Source organism: Haemorhous mexicanus, chromosome 1, assembly GCF_027477595.1.
Source record: "Haemorhous mexicanus isolate bHaeMex1 chromosome 1, bHaeMex1.pri, whole genome shotgun sequence".
Lineage (NCBI taxonomy): Eukaryota > Metazoa > Chordata > Aves > Passeriformes > Fringillidae > Haemorhous > Haemorhous mexicanus.
Window position 1 is genome coordinate 69,581,703 of NC_082341.1, and position 6,315 is coordinate 69,588,017.

Sequence of the window (6,315 nt, forward strand, 5' to 3'; positions counted from 1 at the left end):
AGAGGCAGGAACATCTTGAAATTGCTGTGGTGGAAAAACCTGGCAGTGTGATAGTGTCTCCTGAGCAGCACTGCAGTGGGGCAATGCAGAAGCCTTAGCAGTGATTTTGATGTGAGCAATGCTGTACCCTGGCACCTCGATCCTTCAGCCCAGTTGAAGGTTTTATGATATGAGCCAGGCCAGAGAATTTTTTGAGCCTAAAATAAGTAAATAAGACTGCAGCTCAAGTCCAGTGTCTTGACACAACCAGGAATTCCTTCAGCCAATTTTGCTGCTGAAGTCCCCATATTATAAAGGTACAACTTAATAGTTTTGGGCTTTCTTTAAATTGCTTGTGGTGAGTTTTTGTCGTACCAGTCCTCTCTGCTGTGTGGTCCCAGTCTGTGTCTGGAAGATTCCTCCATTTAATCCATTCTTTAGCCACTACTCTTTCCAGACAGAAGTGTTTTGCTTGATCTGGCTGCATCCCCTGACTTCAAGCAGAAAATCTTCAAAATTCAATACTTGTCTGTTAGCTGAGTCTCACCTGTTTTTGGGGTTTCATCATAAGGGGAAAGTAAACTCCAGAAAATTAGCAGAGAAACTACCTCTCAATACTGAGGCTGATATCAGTTATGTGCAGGTCTGCACAGAGAGTTTATTTCAGTCAAGCCAACATAGAAAAATTTCCCTGAATTGTTATCACAGTTGGACTAAGACTAATCTTTAAAAAAATTTTTCCCCCCTATAGAATACTCTGATGTAGGTAAATCCAGAGATACCCAAGAGTCTACTTGAGTATTTTTCTTAGCTTGGCTGTATTTGTGGTTTTTGTTCATATTGTTCTTTTTTTTTTTTTTTTTGGCCAGTGGGAGCAGTTTGCTATTGTAGACAGCACTATAGAAGAATTGCTGTAGACAGCACTCACTTGTGTGAGCAAGCAGCAGTGACTTGGAGGTGAAAGAATCCTGCAGTATTATTTGCTTCCTACCTTCTGCAATTGCAGCACCAAAGCTCATTGCAGGAGTGGCTCTAGGCCTGTTTGTTTGTACTCATCATCCACAAGGAACCAATTCTGAACTTTAATGCTTCTTGTTATGTGTTTACCCTTGGAGATGCTGACAGAAGAGTTAGGAATGGAAAAATATTGTGTGTTCCTGATCTGTGTCTGTAGTTTCCTAGGAATCCAGGGAGGCCTTGAATTTGATGTTGCTTTCCTGTTTTTAGGGAGCAGACCAAGGTATGAATAATAAATACAAGTTCTGGGGCAAAACCGTTTCCCATTCATAAAATTCAACATTAAAGGCTGAACAGTAATTTCTTAGTCTGCTGCAAAGCAATAGGAATTCCATGTTGGGACTAGAGAGCTGCTGACAGCTTCTTCAGCTTTTGCTGTGCCACAGTTAATAAATTGGTTCATCTTTGATTTTTATATAGATAGAACAAAGGTGTCTCCAGCTAAATTATGCAGATTAGCATAGTTTTCAGTCTGAGGAAATTGAATTTGGAAAAATAAAGGCAAACCAAGTCCCTTTCTTCTGCTGGCTTCTCTCTTGGCTTTCAGAATGAGAAATAGCTGGGGCATAACTTGAATAAATCAAGAATGAGGAGATGAAAGTTACAGTATTCTGTCTGGGGCCAAAACTTACTGCATAGACACTGAAGTTTCAGCTTCAGTGATGACGGTGTGAGAAATCAAATCATAGGATGCCAATAAGTTTCTGTGGTCTGGATCTTGCATTTATTTGTACTTCAACATCTGAGGGGTCCTGTTGGAGCCCAGGCAGAACATTGTGGGGAGGGAGGGGTAAATTGCTGTCGGTGGTGCAGTGATTGAGGAGGATCTCTGACTTGAGTGGTCTTATAAAGAGCATTTAGTAGGGAAATCTGATTATGACTTGCTCTCCTCCCACCCTGGAGCAGGCTGTTGTTCTCTGAACTGATGACTGTCAGGTAGTAGAAGGAGGTGAAGGTTTGCGAGGGGCAAGAGAGCATCCTGGATCAAAGTGTTTGTTTTTTCAAGGTAAAGCTGCATTAAATTGGGGAGAAGCAGACCAGCAACAGTGAAGAATATAATCTCTGCATTTTATCACTCTGCTAACCCCAGCTGTAAAATTTACCATAGGAAGGCTAATAAAATGGGAGCCACACAAGCAAACAGGGCATGGGATTATCAGCAAACATTTATTTTGTCTCTGGTGGAGCCACTCCCCTGATCAAAGTGGTTGGAGTTTGAACCTCTTTTAAGTTGTTCCTTGCTTGGACTGGGAGTGCCCTGATCTTGCATTGATGGTGTCAGTATCATCTGTGCAGCTGTATAGAAGAAAGTATCAGGAGGGAGAGGGAAATTGTGTGAGGCTGCTTTACTGCAGTGTGAGACAACAGTAGCTTATATTTTAGCTTTGCCAGCAACTGCCTGGTTTAGGAAAACAACCTGAGGCTTATTGTATAACTAGATGATATAGGTATTATCACAGGGCCAACAGGGAATGCTTTGCCATTTGCAGGCTCATGTCTGGCAGACTGAGTAGCTGTGTAATCCTTATCAACAAAATAGCCCGCTGGCAGAAATCACCTTGAGCCCCAGGCTCTTCCCTTCTGGAGACTCTTCTCTGACTGATCTCTTTGGTCGGGGTTCCCCTTTTCTCCTCCAACAAGAGCTGCTTGAATCCCTCCTGGCAATGAGTCTCTTGGCTGAAACAAACATCTCCTCTCTGATCCTTTCAGGCTCCATGGCTGATGTGTGTGTGTGTGGGGGGGCAGGGGCTCACTTGCTGAATGTGGTGTTCTTCTTCGGTCTCACTGGCTGGGGAAATACCTCCTCCCAGAAGATCTTCAAGTAATGGGTGAGAAACAGAGTATTCTCATGAGAGAAACAGAAAGAGGAGGAAGTTTTTAAGTCCTCAGGGATAGGATCTTTCTATGCAAACATCTTGCATCTCACTTTGTGCTAAGGGCAGGACAGCTTTACTTCTAGCTTTACTTCTGACTTTCTTTCCAATTTTTTTTTTTTCTCCTTACCTGTTTTGTCCATTCTGTATTTCTTTTTTTTTTTTTTTTTTTTTTTTTTTTTGTACTCTGTTGGGGAGATTGTTGTAAACATCTGCATACTTGAGTTCAGATTCATTTTAAGGCCAACTCATAATGTGTTTGCACTGGAGAGGCAAGAGTGAAGCTGGGCTTGAATGTAGCTCTCATGATATGAACAGCTCTCCTTCATGGGTCAAGGCTCTGCTGAAGCACCAGAGAGAGTCCCTGCCTCCAAGGGGAGACTGGGCTGAGCAGCAAGTGAAGAGAGCAGGCAGCAGGAAGTTAATGCTGTGGGTGTTAGACTGCAAAGGATTGCTTCATAATATATTATTTTTACAGTTTTTATTTTTAAATGGCTCCACATTATACAGCCAATGCTAGGCCAGAGTACTTGTTTTTGAGGCCTCCTGGCAGTGTGGGTGTTGAGGGGAAACAGAGGCAATCTGTAAGGCTGACAGAGCAATTCAAGCAAGACTTCCCCCTTGCCCTCCCAGGGTAAAATGTGTGACTTTCTGCCCTCGTATCTGCCACAGTCTGCATTCTTGCACTGCATGAGGAAGGTCCTGCATCCACATGTGAGGTCTGGGAGGGCATTCCTGTTCTCGGCTGCTTGATCCCCATAGCATATGCTCCATCCTACTGCCGCACAGAAATGAGGGTCTCAGCAGTTAGAGCCCTGTAAGGAGGCTGGGTGAGAGCTGGCTTTGTGGGTGGACCTTCACACTGAGCTAGGGATGTGCTGGTATGAAGGAAGATCTGTTTGTGTCTGGCAGTTTAGGACTTTGCCTGCTGGGACACAGAAGTCCCTGTGACTGGGGTGTGCATGACTTGGTGGAAACATTGTAGTAGCTGTTTTATCTCAGCTTTAGCTGATCAGTGAGTGTATTTGTAGCACACTGATCATTGTGTTTGCCTGAGCCCTGTGGGAGCTCCTAGGTAGCAGACTCCCATCCCATCTGTCTCACTGAAGCATTTGTCAGTCCTGGGAAGGTTACTTCAGAGTGATCCATGAAAGAGATTGGAGTTTGTGCTCTTGGTGGATTCTTCATCATGGTCCATTACATAAGAGCTGAGGGTAAAAATAAGATACTTTACCTTCCCTTGTGTCTTTTGGGACAAAAACTTGATTTCTGTTGGAAAAACATAATTTAGATGTTCCTGCTCCCCCTATTCTCTTTTCTCATGCTGCAGAACACCATCAAAATAACAAAATGCAGCCACACTGGGATTATTTTAGGGCTGCACTGGAGAGCATAGGAGATGGTATATGAGAAATTTGAGCAATGGATTTTTATGGAAAGTGTAACATATTTCAGTATAACAGAAGTAGCGGCATAAAGACACTTCCAATTCAGGCAATCTTGCCAGCAAGGGCTGAGATTCAGGCCCTGAATTTGACTTCACTTGTGCCTCATACTCCTCACTTCAAGGAGATCTATGTGGAAATGTGCAGATCTTTGTTTTAGCAAAACCCCACCACCTTCTTGCTCAGGCTTCACATCCCTGGAGGATATTACTCTCACCTGTGCACAGCTGAACTGTGCTCAGAGCCTGGTTCTTGCTACAGAGCCCTTACAAAGCTTTTTGAGGCTCCTTCAGAAAGATGACTGCAGTAGCTGCCAGCTGTACTAGAATTCAGGTGTAATAGCCTGAATATACCATAGGGACAGTGAGGGATTCTTTTGCTGTGCTGGCACCACAAAAAAGTGAAGATGGACTCTGGTTTTGTTGCTTGACTGTGCCAAAATGGTGTCTGATTGGAAACAGGATTTCAAGGAAGAAACCAAGGCAATTCTTAGGCTGAAGGAGTAAAGGCCTTTTTTATTTTAGAGAACAGCAGAGATCTTGAGCTTCCAACCCCTGAAAGATCTTTAGACAACAAATCTCCCTATCTCTGTAGTATGACAAACATATCTTTCTTCTGCTATGGAAAAAGCTCCAGGTTAAGTGGTGGAATGCGAGTTTAAGATGTAGTTTTTGTTTTTCAGTTTAATTCCCACAGAAAAAGGGCAGGCAGTTTTGCCAAATGCTGTGCTGGGAGTGAGGCTCTGCAATGTTCATGTGTGAGGTCGGCAGTGAAGGGTCAGAAGATCTCAAGGGCCAGAAGTTCGATGCTTTAGAGATTGAATTCCTATTTTTTAGTCAGCTGAGACCTCTTACAGCAGATCCTGCTACAGATACTGTGGGGAGGCCTCTGTACTGTGTGGAGGCAAAAGCTCACTTGTTTGCTGTTGTGGGCCTGGGGGCTCCTTCAGATGTGCCCAAGGATATAAGGAGCCCGTTGAATTTGGCTAAGGGGATCTTGGCTATTGTGGGGTCCGTTTCAAATACTAGTGCTTGAACTAGCACTGTGTCTGTTTTTAATCTGCCAAGTCTTTCATCAGATAACAGACCAAGAAGCTTGGTGGCAGGCATTTGGGTTTTAGTCATGGTTTTGTTGTGTGATTGCAGTGAAACCAAGCTGAGCAAGTGAGCTCTTTAATGAATGCTGCTGCTGAATGGAATTTTGTTAGCTTCTCCTCAAGGTATGGCTCTTCTGGTATCTCATGGGAATCGTGGGGGTCGAACGAAGTTAAAGAGCTGCTGGCATGAGGAGAAAAAAAAAAGTCCCTGTGTCTGTATAGTGATGCTATTTTATTGTTTATGTGGACCTAAAATGCAGTAATGATTGTGTCTTGGATGAATTGTTTCCAAAACAGCATAATTTGAAACCTGATTTGGAGAGTGGCGGTCAAAACTATGATGAACACCTTGGCCTTCTCTCTTTCCTCTTTTCTTCCTTTTTTCCATCTCCAAACCAGGATGTAACAGAAATGGGCTGAAAGAACAGTGTATTTACTGTGCTCTATCCCCTCTTGTATGCTTGCTGGTTCACGTTCAGCTGTGGTAAGTCGCCCTGTGTGAGCAGGTCTCAGACTTGCTCTCCAATACTGGGATAGCAGGTGAGAGTTTTGCTGCACAAGAAGAAAACAAGAGACTCTCCTTTGCTGCTAGCTCTTGGCCACTCTGAGGTGTTGGTCATCTGTGCACCAGGGATTCTTTGGTTGCTCAGGAATTTGTTTGAGCTGCAGAATGTGGGTGTGTAGGATGGAGGCCATATGTCAGAGCTCCTGGGTGGCCAGATGTGAGCCACAGCTGCCCTAGCTGTACATGCTGAACCTCTCCAACATGAATGATGCAGCCCAGTGCTTGTGACCAGCCTTTGTAAACTTGTGCTCAGCTTCAGGAGCCTCCTGTCTCTCTGATTCCTGTCTATACATTTTCAAATCATAACTCAACCCTACTCCATGGCAGGATCCCAAACAG

The 6,315-nt window shown here is 43.9% G+C and overlaps 1 protein-coding gene across 20 annotated transcripts in view; it reads left to right on the plus strand.

Moving 5' to 3' along the window:
* The window catches only part of F13A1 (coagulation factor XIII A chain), a 206,647-nt gene that overhangs the window by 24,783 nt on the left and 175,549 nt on the right, over positions 1 to 6,315 (plus strand). The gene's annotated exons all lie outside the window — the stretch shown is intronic.